The sequence below is a fragment of the Pseudophryne corroboree genome, chromosome 1 (genome assembly GCF_028390025.1).
Source record: "Pseudophryne corroboree isolate aPseCor3 chromosome 1, aPseCor3.hap2, whole genome shotgun sequence".
Taxonomy (NCBI): domain Eukaryota; kingdom Metazoa; phylum Chordata; class Amphibia; order Anura; family Myobatrachidae; genus Pseudophryne; species Pseudophryne corroboree.
Window position 1 is genome coordinate 171,947,414 of NC_086444.1, and position 15,627 is coordinate 171,963,040.

Here is a 15,627-nt window from a genome sequence, read left to right on the forward strand (position 1 = left end):
CGTCACTCTTCTGCCCTCCGTTGTCCTGGACACACCTGCATGTTACCACTCTCCGAAAACGCTCTCCAACGGTCCGGATCCGCCCATCCACGCCTCCTTCCTGTCAATCTTCTTAGCGGTCGCCGCTGCGACCGCTTCAGTCAGTAGCCGCTACGTAACCCGGCGACCCCTGTCGCCGGGCAACGTCGCGCACGCGCACTGCGCACGCCGCGCATGCGCATTCCGCACCCGTTCGTACCACAGCGAAAAATCGCTGCGTGCGAACGGCCCGGAATGACCCCCATAGTCCTGAGATTTGAGATAAAATAACGATTAGAATAATACGCAGAAGATATTTCTAACAAACATCTTCTTTGTTTATTGTAGTAATTTTTATAGTTAACACTCACCAGATTTGTGGAGGTCCCTAGAACTGTAGAAAGACAATAAATGAGGAAACAACAGCTCTGCCTCCCTCCTGTATAGTCAGACACTGCTATAATATGGCAGTTAGGAGCTGATTGATTGGTTCTGCATTCACTTTATCTCTGTCCAAGGCTTAGTAAATAGGCCCCACAGTGATGCAGGTAGGAGAATCAATAGACACTGAAGCTTAGTGTAGTGAGGGAAGAGTTACAGTGAGTAGGGGAGAGACAGGCTCCCGGCACTAAGACCTATCCCCATTTGTGTTTCCCCAGCCACTGACCCCATCGCACGTCACTGTTTAGCAGGGATAAGCAGGGAGAGAAGACAAAGGAGAAACAGAAGAAGATAATAAGCATAAACTAAAGCATGATATGGGGGTTTCCAGTTGGCAGTTAAACGTAAGTGCTAATTGCTGTATGCCCTCTGTATTGGCCAGCCACACTCATTCTAAATCTAGCATTCGATGGGTGGTGAGGTCAGCAGCTGGGGAGGCACTGGCTAGTATGAGAGCCAGATTTACACACACACACACAGGCCACAAAAGATCGGGCAGAGAGCACACATTTAAAAAACAAAACATTATACTGCACCAACACTTATAAATAACTCATAAAACATTTTGCACAACCTCTGCAGAAGCAGGCTAAAATGTGTTGGGCTATCTGCTTCCTTACTGTGGCAGGGCGGTAAGTTGCCCACAGGAGGGAGTGGTTCAAGGGGACGGCCCAGCCCCAGCAGCCACTTACAGATGTAGCCACCTTTATCTTGACCGATTCTCCGCCTAGACGGACGTTTAGTCACGCTAAGGCGATAGCTTAGCTTGCTGAGTTTAATCACAGGCAGGCGCGTTGAGGCGATTCTAGATACTCAGCATGCATTACACATCTCCACCACTGGGTGGCTAATGCTCCACTAATCCAGTACTTTCGATCGTATAGTGGCGGATTGATCTACAGCTCTGGCAAATGGTCAGTGACGACTGTAATGTTAATAGATGGTGACCAATGGTCAGACGGTGAGAGTTCTCAATATAAATAAATAGTTTATACAGACACAAACAAACATGTTAAAACACTTGTGTATGCAGACGCAAGATTGTGTATGGAGACACAACTAATTGTGTAAAAGGAAGTATGTACAATGCATAAACACCGTGCTTTTGAAATACATGTACAGTATGAGCGTCCGAGTTCACGTAACATTCACTTTATTATAATTTTTTTTCTTTGTTATACATTCAATGGAAGGGTGCACACAGGTTTCACATAAATCTTGTCTTGTAACCTGATCGGAACTCCCTACCTGTCTACTGAATGAACTGTGCAGGCTCCCAGGGGGGAAGGGGAAAGTGGGATGGGGGTAGGGCGAGGCAGTGGAAAATACTGTGTTCAAAGAACGGGCCATTGCTGAAGGAGCGTCAGAATCCTTTAGCTAAAATACACAGGGTCGATGGGGATAAGCGAGGTCTATGCACATAACGATACACCAGACCCCATCGCATCGCAAAGTGACAAAATGTCCAAAGCACATGAACCCCCCGCCTTGTAACATTATGTGCATAGACCTCGCTTAACCCTATCGCCCCTGTGTATTTTAGCTAGGGGATTCCGACGCTCCTTCAGCACTGCCCCGTAGCCTGCAAAACCTATGCCGTCACTCGCTCCATAGCTGAGTGCTGACGCAAGGCGGATGTTCATGTGCCTTGGACATTTTGTCACTTTGTGATGCGATGGGGTCTGGGGTATCGTTAAGTGCATAGACCTCGCTTATCCCTATCGACCCTGTGTATTTTAGCTAGGGGATTCTGACACTCCTTCAGCATTGCCCCGTGACCTACAAAATCTGTGCTGTTACTTGCTCCATAGCCGAGGGTCTCCATAGGGCAAGGAGTCACAGGCGGTAGCCATTTCAATTGAGTCTGCCCTGCTACAGAATTGTATGTGTACCGTATGGTGCATAGAACCTTAACAGTACAACCGCTCCTGCAGCTTTGCCCTGGTTTATGTGAATAACTCCCTCCCTGTTGTCTACTGCATGACCTGTGCAGGCTCCCAGGGGTGAAGGGCGATGGGCTAGCGGGAGGCGGTGGAAAATGCCGTGCTTTTGAAATGCAAGTACTGTATGAGTCCGAGTCCCCAGTATGTTCTTCTAGTGTACTAATTAGCACGAACAGCTTGTAACGTACAGTGGCAAGTTTAATCTTTCTATGTATAATGGAGAGATAAAAGCTCCTCTGTAAGTTCCTAGATGCCAAATCACCGTCCTTAGTATCACTGTACAGTATGTTTTACTAGTGTACTAATTAGCACAAACCGCTTTTAACTGGATGCCAAATCACCGTACTTAGTATCTCTGTACAGTATGTTCTATTAGGGTACTAATTAGCACAAACAGCTTGTAACGTACAACGGCAAGTTTAATCTTTCTATGTATAATGGAGAGAGATAAAAGCTCCTCAGTAAGTTCCTGGATGCCAAATCACCGTACTTAGTGTCTCTGTACAGTATGTTCTATTAGGGTACTAATTAGCACGAACAGCTAATTAGTACCCTAATAGAACATACTGTACAGAGATACTAAGTACGGTGATTAGGCAACCAGGAACTTAGGGAGGAGCTTTTATCTCTCTATATTATACATAGAAAGATTAAACTTGCCACTGTAGGTTACAAGCTGTTCGTGCTAATTAGTACACTAGTAGAACATACTGTACAGAGATACCAAGTACAGTGATTTGGCATCCAGGAATTTAGGGATGAGCTTTAATCTCTCTCCATTGTAATCTTTCTAAGTATAATTGAGAGAAATAAAAGCACCTCCCTAAGTTCCTGGATGCCAAATCACTGTCCGTAGTATCTCTGTACAGTATGTTCTACTAGTGTACTAATTAGCACGAGCAGCTTGTAACGTACAGTGGCAGGTTTGATCTTTCTATGTATAATATAGAGAGATAAAAGCTCCTCCCTAAGTTCCTGGTTGCCAAATCACCGTCCTTAGTATCTCTGTATAGTATTTTCTATTAGGGTACTAATTAGCACGAACAGCTAATTAGTACCCTAATAGAACATACTGTACAGAGATACTAAGTAGGCATCCAGGAACTTAGGGAGGAGCTTTTATCTCTCTCCATTATACATAGAAAGATTAAACTTTCCGCTGTACGTTACAAGCTGTTTGTGCTAAATAGTACCCTAATAGAACATACTGTACAGAGATACTAAGTACGGTGATTTGGCATCCAGTTAATAGCTGTTCTTGCTAATTAGTACACTAGTAGAACATCCTGTACAGAGATACTAAGGACGGTGATTTGGCATCTAGGAACTTACAGAGGAGCTTTTATCTCTCTCCATTATACATAGAAAGATTAAACTTGCCACTGTATGTTACAAGCTGTTCGTGCTAATTAGTACACTAGTAGAACATAGAGTACAGAGATACTAAGGACGGTAATTTGGCACCCAGGAACTTAGGGAGGAGCTTTTATCTCTCTCCATTATACTTAGAAAGATTACAATGGAGAGAGATTAAAGCTCCTCCCTAAATTCGTGGATGCCAAATCACTTAGTATCTCTGTACAGTATGTTCTACTAGTGTACTAATTAGCAAGAACAGCTTTTAACTGGATGCCAAATCACCGTACTTAGTATCTCTGTACAGTATGTTCTATTAGGGTACTATTTAGCACGAACAGCTTGTAACGTACAGTGGCAAGTGTAATTTTTCTAAGTATAATGGAGAGAGATAAAAACTCCTCCCTATGTTCCTGGATGTCAAATTACCATGCTTAGCATTTCTGTACAGTATTTCCTATCTAGCCAGAAACCCTGCATCCTGTGCAAGCTAGGCGGACAACTGGAGGGGACCCGATACACGGTTGCTTACCGTTTCCCTTTCCAGTGTCACATAAACTAGTGGTTGGTCTGCCCCGAAAGCCAAGAGTCAACTCTTTTGTATGGTACCAGTCCTGAGTCTCTGGGACACCCATAACCAGAGATATCAGTACGCAAAGTGGACCCATTTTCCCATAGACTATAATGGGCCCGTTAATTCAGACCCACCATGGGTTCCGACGCTTGCCATGAGCCTTGTGGGGGTCACAGAAACTTGGGGTTGGTACCCTCCAGTAGCTAATTGTCTCCCATACCAACCTAGCGATAAAGGCTCTCACCTCCCATGCTGAGAGTCCCAGGTTTAAGTCCCAAAGTGCCAATATGTTCCCGTGACATTCACTTTATTATTTTTTATTCTTTGTTATACATTCAATGAAAGGGTGCACACAGGTTTCCCATAAATCAAAGTAAATCTGCAGCAGCGATTCATTCACAGCGGTAATGAGTATAAATTAGTGTATTCCGACGCAACTAACTGAGCAACACAGTACTGTAGATCGTCGGCATTTGTGTATTGTACCTGACCTGAACTCCCTACCTGTCCACTGCATGACTTGTGCAGGCTCCCAGAAGGAAGGGCGATGGGGGTAGGGAGAGGCGGTGGAAAATACAGTGCTTTTGAAATACAAGTATTAGTGTCCGAGTCCCCTAAGGCATAAACCAACACCAATGGGAAAGAAGTGCCAACCTTTTTTTAAATGTGTTCCTGTAACATTCAATTTATTATTATTTTTTTTTCTTTGTTATACATTCAATGGAAGGGTGCACACAGGTTTCATATAAATCAGAGTGGGCGGGGGATTTTCCTACATACAGTAATATACTGTTGCACATGTCTTGTAACCTGATCGGAACCCCCTCCCTGTCTACTGCATGTACTTTGCAGGCTCCCAGGGGGGAAGGGGAAAGTGGGATGGGGGTAGGGCGATGCAGTGGAAAATACCGTGTTCAAAGAAAAGGCATAATCAAAACCATGGGGAACTTTGCGGTGTATCGTTAAGTGCATAGACCTCGCTTATCCCTATCACCCCTGTGTATTTTAGCTAGGGGATTCTGACGCTCCTTCAGCATTGCCCCGTGACCTACAAAATCTGTGCTGTTACTTGCTCCATAGCACAGGGCCTCCATGGGGCAAGGAGTCACAGGCAGTAGCCATTTCAATTGAGTCTGCCCTGCTACAGAATTGTATGTGTACCGTATGGTGCATAGAACTTTAACAGTACAACCGCTCCTGCAGTTTTGCCCTGGTTTATGTGAATAACTCCCTCCCTGTTGTCTACTGCATGACCTGTGCAGGCTCCCAGGGGGGAAGGGCGATGGGCTAACGGGAGGCGGTGGAAAATACCGTGCTTTTAAAATGCAAGTACTGTATGAGTCCGAGTCCCCAGTATGTTCTTCTAGTGTACTAATTAGCACGAACAGCTTGTAACGTACAGTGGCAAGTTTAATCTTTCTATGTATAATGGAGAGATAAAAGCTCCTCTGTAAGTTCCTAGATGCCAAACCACCGTCCTTAGTATCTCTGTACAGTATGTTCTACTAGTGTACTAATTAGGACGAACAGCTTTTAACCGGCTGCCAAATCACCGTACTTAGTATCTCTGTACAGTATGTTCTATTAGGGTACTAATTAGCACGAACAGCTTGTGACGTACAGTGGCAAGTTTAATCTTTCTATGTATAATGGAGAGAGACAAAAGCTCCTCAGTAAGTTCCTGGATGCCAAATCACCGTACTTAGTATCTCTGTACAGTATGTTCTATTAGGGTACTAATTAGCTGTTCGTGCTAATTAGTACCCTAATAGAAAATACTATATAGATATACTAAGGACGGTGATTTGGCAACCAGGAACTTAGGGAGGAGCTTTTATCTCTCTATATTATACATGGAAAGATTAAACTTGCCACTGTACGTTACAAGCTGTTCGTGCTAATTAGTACACTAGTAGAACATACTGTACAGAGATACTAAGTACAGTGATTTGGAATCCAGGAACTTAGGGAGGAGCTTTTATCTCTCTCCATTGTAATATTTCTAAGTATAATGGAGAGAGATAAAAGCTCCTCCCTAAGTTCCTGGATGCCAAATCACTGTACTTAATATCTCTGTACAGTAGGTTCTACTAGTGTACTAATTAGCACGAACAGCTTGTAACGTACAGTGGCAAGTTTAATCTTTCTATGTATAATATAGAGAGATAAAAGCTCCTCCCTAAGTTCCTGGTTGCCAAATCACCATCCTTAGTATCTCTGTATAGTATTTTCTATTAAGGTACTAATTAGCACGACCAGCTAATTAGTACCCTAATAGAACATACTGTACAGAGATACTAAGTACGGTGATTTGGCATCCAGGAACTTACTGAGGAGCTTTCATCTCTCTCCATTATACATAGGTTTCACATATATCAAAGTAAATCTGCAGCAGCGATTCATTCCACTATATATATATTTTTTTGTCTGTGTGGTTTATCTTTTGATGTGTAATACTTAAATCTTCTGTATTATGTGCATTGTTTGAGTTCTAGTTGGTGCCGCGGATGGCTGCCTCGGTGCTGCTCTGCCAAGTAGCCTTCGTTTTTAGTCTTACATGTATAATATGTCGAGTCTATTGTACAGTTGCAATGTGCAGTATGAACTTATATGTGTAATGTTTGAAATGTATGCTATGTTTTTCCCCCTTCTTATGCCATGTATTCCCCTTTCATGTTGCTGCTTGGCGATGCATTGTACCACAAACAATTCCTAGTGTATGCGAGTACACCTGGCCAATAAAGCTGATTCTTATTCTGATATACAAATACACAGCAGTAATGAGTATAAATTAGTGTATTCCGACGCAACTAACTGAGCAACACAGTACTGTAGATCGTCGGCATTTGTGTATTGTACCTGACCTGAACTCCCTCCCTGTCCACTGCATGACCTGTGCAGGCTCCCAGGGGGGAAGGGCGATGGGGGTAGGGAGAGGTGGTGGAAAATACCATGCTTTTGAAATACAAGTATTAGCGTTCGAGTCCCCTAAGGCATAAACCAACACCAATGGGAAGGAAGTGCCAACCTTTTTTTTAATGTGTTCCTGTAACATTCACTTTATTATTATTTTTTCTTTGTTTTACATTCAATGGAAGGGTGCACACAGGTTTCACATAATTCAGAGTGGGCGGGGGATTTTCCTACATACAGTAGTATACTGTTGCACATGTCTTGTAACCTGATCGGAACTCCCTCCCTGTCTACTGCATGTACTTTGCAGGCTCCCAGGGGGGAAGGGGAAAGTGGGATGGGGGTGGGGCGAGGCAGTGGAAAATACCGTGTTCAAAGAAAAGGCATAATCAAAACCATGGGGAACTTTGCGGTGTATCGTTATGTGCATAGACCTCGCTTATCCCTATCACCCCTGTGTATTTTAGCTAGGGGATTCTGACGCTCCTTCAGCATTACCCCGTAGCCTGCAAAACCTATGCCGTTGCTTGCTCCATAGCTGACTGCTGCCACAAGGCAGGGGTTCACGTGCCTCGGACATTTTGTCACTTTGCGATGCGATGGGGTCCGATGTATCATTATGTGCATAGACCTCGCTTATCCCTATCGCCCCTGTGTATTTTAGCTAGGGGATTCTGACGCTCCTTCAGCATTGCCCCTCAGCCTGCAAAATCTGTGCTGTTACTTGCTCTATAGCCGAGTGCCTCCATGGAGCTAGGAGTCACAGGCGGTAGCCATTTCAATTGAGTCTGCCCTGCTGTAGAATTGTATGTGTACCGTACGGTGCATAGAACATTGATAGTAGAAACTCTCCTGCAGATTTGCCCTGCTTTATGTAAAACTTGTGTTTTGTCAGTTTGCTATGCGATCGAGCCCGGTGTAACGTAATGTGCATAGACCTCTCTTATCTCTATCGCCCCTGTGTATTTTGGCTAGGGTATTGTGACGCTCCTTCAGCATTGCCCCGTAGCCTGCAAAACTTATGCCATCTCTCACTCCATATCCGAGCGCTGCCTGCCACGTGATGGGGGTTCAGGGGCAGCGGCCATTTTGCCAGTGTGCTATGTGATCGAGTCCGGTGTACCGTAATGCGCATAGACCTCGCTTATTCCTATCGCCCCTGTATATTTTAGCTAGGGGATTGTGACGCTCCTTCAGCATTGCCCCTGCAAAATCTGGACTGTTACTTGCTCCGTAGCCTAGGGCCTCCCTGGGGCAAGGAGTCATAGGTGGTAGCCATTTCTATTGAGTCTGCCCTGCTACAGAATTGTATGTGTACTGTACGGTGCATAGAACCTTAACAGTAGAACCGCTCCTGCAGCTTTGCCCTGGTTTATGTGAATAAAAAAAATAATAAAGTGTCTGGAAAAAACTAACATCGCAGGTATTACACGTAAAGGTAACGCCAAACGCTCTGTCTGCCTCCGTGCGATTAGGTACGCCTCTCTGTGACTAGGCGCGCCTCCCTACGCCCCGGTACGCTGCGTATGCTCAATTCGGGACAAACGCCTCAGCCAGTCAAGATAAAGGTGGCTACATCTGTACCTGCACGTTCCCCTGCATATTAGCTGTTTTGATCATCAGCTTCTACTTCATATTGGCTGCTCCTAGTTGTGTGCTGGGGAACTTCTTGGATAGGTTTCCTGACACTGCATCAAGCCACACCCCCGCAGTGAGGCAGATCTGATAGCTGCCTCTACTTATGCTTTGTTTTGTAGTAATAGTGGCCACAGTGTACTAGGCAGTTTCTCGTGCACAGAGGGGAGGCTGAGCTCATAGCTGCTTCACCTTTGGTCTCTCCCTGTATTTCCAGCAGAGCCCTGCAAATTTGATGAGTTTTGACTACAAAAAATGATTAGAATAATCCAAAAATGATAATTATGAGTTCTTTGTATTATTCTAATAATTTTTATAGTCAAAACTCTAGAGTACACTGGAGTACGACAGGTTAGGTTGTAATTCCTCTGCCCCCTTGACTGCACATCACTACTAGAAATCCTGCGTTAGTCGCTGATAAGTTGGTATCTGAGAAGACAGGACTGTGGCTAAAGGTCCATACACATGGAGCGATATAGCTGAGCGATTTTGACTATATAGTCAAAATCGCTCAGAAAGTTAGTGCAAATGCTCTGTGTGTACACAGCCAGCGATAGCAATGCGCGTCCCCGCCAGGTCGCTATCGCTGCCAAAAATAGACTCTGCAGGCCAGTCAATTTTGGCTAGGTCGCTGGAAAAGAAAAAGCATCCCCTTGCTTAAATGAGTTAGCCAAAATTGCCAATAGCCAAAATCGCTTGCACACTTAGTCAAAATCGCTGGTAAAGTTAGTCAAAATCTCCTACTGCCAGTTCAAGGGAAAATGCAGAGTCAAAATCTCTCATAGACAAAGGGGGTCATTCCGAGTTGATCGCACATAGCAACTTTTTGCTGCTGGTGCGATCAACTTGACGCCGCCTATGGGGGAGTGTATTTTAGCTTAGCAGGGCTGCGATCACTTGTGCAGCCCTGCTATGCTAAAAAAGTTTCAAGAAAAACAAGACCAGGGTATTAGCTACTTACCCTGTGCAACGGATCCAGCGACGAAGGTACCGAGATTGACGTCAGACATCCGCCCTCCAAACTCCTGGATCTGCCTGCGTTTGCCTCACCGCGCCTTGGAAACGATGAGTAGACGCCCCGGAACGCCTCCTCCCTGTCAATCTTCTTGCGATCGCGCTAGCGATCACTTTCTTCTTTGTTCTGCCTGCTGCCCGGCAACGGCCATCGCCGGGCAACGATGCACATTGCGGGCGCAGCGCAACCGCAGTTCCGACCCGTTCGCACCGCAGCGAAGAACCGATGCGTGCGAACGGGTCGGAATGACCCCCACAATCTCTCCGTGCTCTGAGCGGCATGGAAGAAACCTTACTCTCACTGGCTAAAAAAAATACACACATGTTAGCCGCTGGTGTACTAAATCTCCAGCCAGTATAAATATTACATTACTGAGGCTGAATCGCTCCATTACAGGACGGCAGAACACTCACTGGGCGCCATTTTTCTCCTGCAGAAACGCCAGTGTGAAGCTCCTGAACGATGTTCATGACAACGCTGATACAGGTACCAGGGTGTTATAGAAGGGTAAAGGAGTGTTTATCACATTAGGTCTGCGGACCTAACATTGAAATAGCGCAGTAATTGTGTAGTACTTATACGGTTTACATATGGGCGCAGTGTGTGGACTGGCGAATCCCTCTGTGTTTTCTCTGACAGACATTAGTGTGAGTCTGCCCCCGATAGCTCCCCTGTATGATAGTGTGTGTGTGTGTGTGTGTGTGTGTGTGTGTGTGTGTGTGTGTGTGTACACGTGTGTAACATGTCAGGAGAGAGCTCTTCCCCAGAGGAAACCGTTTTGAATGCACATGAGGGTAATGAGATGGCCCTTCCCTCTCAGAAGGAGCCAGTGTGGGTGAGAAAGTTGCAAAGTAAATTGTCAAAGCTTGCAAAGGTACAACCGACAGTCTGTGGAGGAGGCATTGCTGATCATTCCACGTCATCCACTCGGGACCCCTCCAGTTCCCAGAACAGGTCTCTGACGCAGTTCATACAAGGGGACACTGACACAGATTCCGACACTGAGGTCGACACTGGGGATTTGAGAGGGGGGGCCCCAAATTAGCCATAAGGATTCAATGTATGTATGATAGTCGCTATGAAAGAGGTGTTGGAGTTTAGATACCACACCGGTACCTGCAAGAAAAGATGATTGTAAATTAAATAAACAGCAGGTGGTGACTTTTCCTTTTTCAAAGGACTTGAATGCATGCTTTGAAAAATCCTCTGGGCAAACCCAGAAAGAAATTTACTATTCCTAGAAGGATATGTGTAGTGTACCCTTTCCCTGAGGACGATAGGCACAAATGGGAATCACCCCTACACACCTTAGTTACTAGGCTGTCTAAGAAAATCATGTTGCCTGCTCCAGGGTCAGCTTCATTAAAGGATCCTGCTGACCGTACATTAGAAAAAAAATTAAAATCCATTTATATGGATAACGGCATGTTGCTCAGGCCCACCATTGCTTGTGCGTGGGTGGGTAACGCTGTAGAAAAATGGTCAGACAACTTGCTAGTTAATATAGACACAGTTGATAAGGATAACCTAGTCCTAACTCTCGGTCATGTTATAAGTTATAACATACTGCAGGTTACTTAATTGAGGCTATGAGGGATGTTGTTGTGATTGGTTCAAGATTCTCCGATACGGAGATTTCAGCCGCAGGGCTCTATGGATCCGCCAATGGAATGCTGATGCGGAATCAAATAGAAATATTGAGGCGCTCCCTTATAATGGTGAGGCCCCCTTTGGAGACAAGCTGGATGCCATGATTTCAACGACTACATTGGGCAAATCTGAATTTCTGCCTTCTGCAGCTGCTCCGGCTAGGAAAGGATATCATACTCATACGATGCACTCCTTTCAGCCCAACAAAGAAAGCAAAAGGTACCCCCTTCTTCGCAGGACAGGGGCGGGGAAGAGGTAGGAAACCCACAACACCATCAGTTCCCAAGAGCAGAAGCCACAGCTGCTTCTGCTAAAACCACAGCATGACGCTGGGGCTCCCCTGCGGGAGTAAGATCGGGTGAGGGCCCGTCCACTATTCTTCAGCCAGATCTGGGTTTACTCAGATCTAGATCCTTGTATATTAGAGACTCAAGGTTACAAGTTGGAAGTTCAAACTCTTTCCCCATGCCAATTTTTCAAATCAGCCTTACCAGTTTCTGTTCAGGACAGAACAACAGTTCTGGACGCAATACAGAAATTATGTCGAGACAAAAGATTTTCCATAGTCCTTGTACTTCAACAGGAAACAGGGTTTCATTCAAGCCTGTTTGTAGTGCCAAAGCCGGACGGCTCGGTAAGACCGATTTAAAACCTAAAATCGTTGAATCTTTTCCTGAACAGGTTCAAATTCACAATGGAGTCCCTGAGAGCAGTAATCTCCAGTTTGGAGGAGAAGGAAATTACGGTGTAGGTGGACATCAAGGATGCTTATTTGCATGTTCCCATATACCTTCCACAGACATATCTGAGGTTTGTGGTTCTGAACTCCCACTACCAGTTCCAGACATTGCTTTTCGGGCTCTCCACGGCTCCGAGGATATTCGCCAAGGTGATGGCGGAGATGATGATTCTCCTTTGCAAGAAAGGAGTCAATTTAATTCCTTACCTGGACGATCTCCTGATAAAAGCGAGTTCCAGGGAGACGTTAGTGCAGAACAGTGCACTGTCCCTGACGGTGCTTCAATGGCACGGTTGGATCATCAACCTTCCAAAATCACAATTGGAACCGACAATGAGGTTATAATTTCTGGGAATGATACTGGACGCCAGAGTATAGAAAGTATTTCTAACGGTGGAAAAGGCTCTGGAAATCCAGAAAATATGGCCGATTCCATGCCAGGGTGTTCCAGTGGGACCTACTGGACAAGTGGTCCGGATCGCATCTACACATGCATCAGAAGATAATCCTGTCGACGAAAGCCAGAATTTCACTCCTGTGGTGGCTTCAAAGTTCTCGCCTCCTGGAGGGACGCAGGTTCGGGATTCAGACTTGGAACCTGGTGACCACAGATGCAAGCCTCCGAGGTTGGGGAGCAGTCACGTGAGGGGAAAGCTACCAAGGAAGATAGTCAAGTCAAGATGTACTCCTTCACATATACATTCTGGGATTGAGAGCTGTGTACAACAGCCTTCATCAAGCGGCACACCTTCTTCAAGGTCGTCCCGTACAGATCCAGTCAGACAATGTAACGGCAGTAGCTTACATAAACCGTCAGGGCAGAACAAAAAGCAGAGCGGCTATGGCAGAGGTGACAAAAATACTCCTCTGGGCAGAGAGACATGCAAAAGCTCTGTCGGCAATTTTCATTCCGGGAGTCGACAACTGGGAAGCAGACTTCCTCAGCAGACACGATCTCCATCCAGGAGAATGGGGCCTCCACCCAGAGGTCTTTGCAGAGGTAGCATGTCGTTGGGGCGTTCCTCAAGTAGATATGATGGCATCACGTCTCAAGAAGAGGCTTCAGAAATATTGTTCCAGGTCAAGAGACCCACAAGCTATAGCAGTAGATGCACTGGTGACCCAGTGGGTGTTCCAGTCGGTGTATCTGTTCCCTCCACTTCCACTAATACCAAAAGTTCTCAAGATCATCAGAAGAACAAGGGTTCGAGCAATACTCATTGCTCCAGACTGGCCAAGGAGGGCTTGGTATCCAGATCTTCAGGAGTTATTACTGGAAGATCCTCGGCCTCTTCCTCTTCGCAAGGACCTGCTTCAGTGGGGGCCATTTGTTTATCAAGACTTACCGCGGCTGCGTTTGATGGCATGGCTGTTGAGCGCCAGATCCTAGCCCGTAAGGGTATTCCCAATGAAGTCATTCCCACACTTTTTCTGGCTAGGAAAGGGGTAACGTTCAAACATTACCATCGTTTTTGGAGAAAATATGTATCTTGGTGTGAATCCAAGAAGTCTCCTGCGGTGGAGTTTCAATTAAGATGTTTTCTCCTATTTCTACAGGTGGGTGTGGATGCTGGCTTGAGATTAGGGTCTATCAAGGTCCAAATTTCGGCCTTGTCCATTATCTTGCAGAAACAGTTGGTTTCCCTTCCTGAGGTTCAGACGTTCGTGAAGGATGTGCTGCGCATCCGACCTCCCTTAGGGCCTCCTGCGGTGCCATGGGATCTTCATGTGGTGTTGCAGTTCCTTAAATCGGACTGGTTTGAGCCTCTGCAAGAGGTGGAGTTGAAGTTTCTCACTTGAAAAGTGGTCATGCTGTTGGTCTTGGCATCAGACAGAAGAGTGTCTTAGCAAGGGGCTCTGTCTCACAAGAGTCCTTATTAGATTTTTTATGAAGATTGGGCTGAACGGTGGACGCATCAGCATTTTCTTCCGAAGGTTGTGTATCCTTTCCATTTCAACCAATCAGTGGTGGTGCCAGTGGCTTCTGACACCTCAGCCGTTTCAAAGTCCTTGGATGTCGTCAGAGCATTGAGGACTCAGATTAGGAAAATAGATGATTTGTTTGTCCTTTATAACCACAACAAGATTGGGTGTCCTGCCTTTAAGCAGACTCTTGCGTGCTGGATCAGAGGTACCATTCAGCACGCTCATTCCACGGCAGGATTGCCGTTACCGAGTTTGGTAAAAGCTCACTCTACCAGGAAAGTGGGTTCGTCCTGGGCGGATGCCCGGGGTGTTTCGGCATTGCAGATTTGCCGAGCAGCTACTTGGTCAGGTGCAACACGTTTGCTAAGTTTTACAAGTTTGACACCTTGGCTGCTGACGACCTTCAATTTGGTCAGTCAGTTCTGCAGGAACATTAGCACTTTCCCGCCCATACTGGGAGCTTTGGTACATCCCCATGGTACTAAAATGGACCCCTGCATCCTCTAGGACGTAACAGAAAATAGGATTTTAATAACCTACCGGTAAATCCTTTTCTCGTAGTCCGTAGAGGATGCTGGGCGCCCGCCAAGTGCTCATTTTTTCCTGCAATTACGTTTTGTCTTTTTACACAGATTTTCATGTGTTAAGATGTTTTACAGCAGTTGCTGTTACGTTAGGCATGCACGTTAGCATGGGTTATGTTGAAGGCCATGTTATGCGGCGTGTTTTCTATGGTGTGAGCTGGTGTGAATCTCGCCACTAGCTTAACGTAGCTTCTTCTCTCGAAGTTGTCCGTCTCCTCGGGCACAGTTCCTATACTGAGGTCTGGAGGAGGGGCATCGAGGGAGGAGCCAGTTCACACTGTTAAAAAGTCTTAAAGTGCCAAAGGCTCCTGCGGAACCGTCAATACCCCATGGTACTAAAATGGACCCCAGCATCCTCTACGGACTACGAGAAAAGGATTTACCGGTAGGTTATTAAAATCCTATTATCTTTCTCCACCTATTCCTCCCATTTATCGGTCACACATTTCCCCCTATTCCCTCCCTACATCTATTCTCCCATCTCCCCCGATATTCTTTCTCCCCATCTCCCCCTATTCTCTATCTTTACCCCTATTCTACCTCTCATCCATCTCGCCCTATATTATTTTGAAGTCAACCCCAAAAAGTACTTACACTAAAATCTGATCTCATCCCTACTTCTCACATTAAGTCCACCCCCCCTCGACTTCTCACATGGAAGTGAACCCCACATCCACCCTGAGATTTCTCACAGTAGCCTAATTCCTCATCCAGGTCCCCCAATTTCTGATAGAAGCATGTATGCCCATGCATCACCAGGGGGTGTCTTGAGTATATGGTTTTATTGTGCTTGTGCTAGACAGACACTATATACAATTATATAACAGATACTC

At 45.7% G+C, this 15,627-nt stretch overlaps 1 protein-coding gene across 1 annotated transcript in view; it reads right to left on the reverse strand.

Annotated features, from left to right (window-relative positions):
* LOC134893243 (baculoviral IAP repeat-containing protein 1f-like) overlaps positions 1–15,627 on the reverse strand; it is a 217,664-nt gene that overhangs the window by 44,841 nt on the left and 157,196 nt on the right. The window lies entirely within an intron of this gene.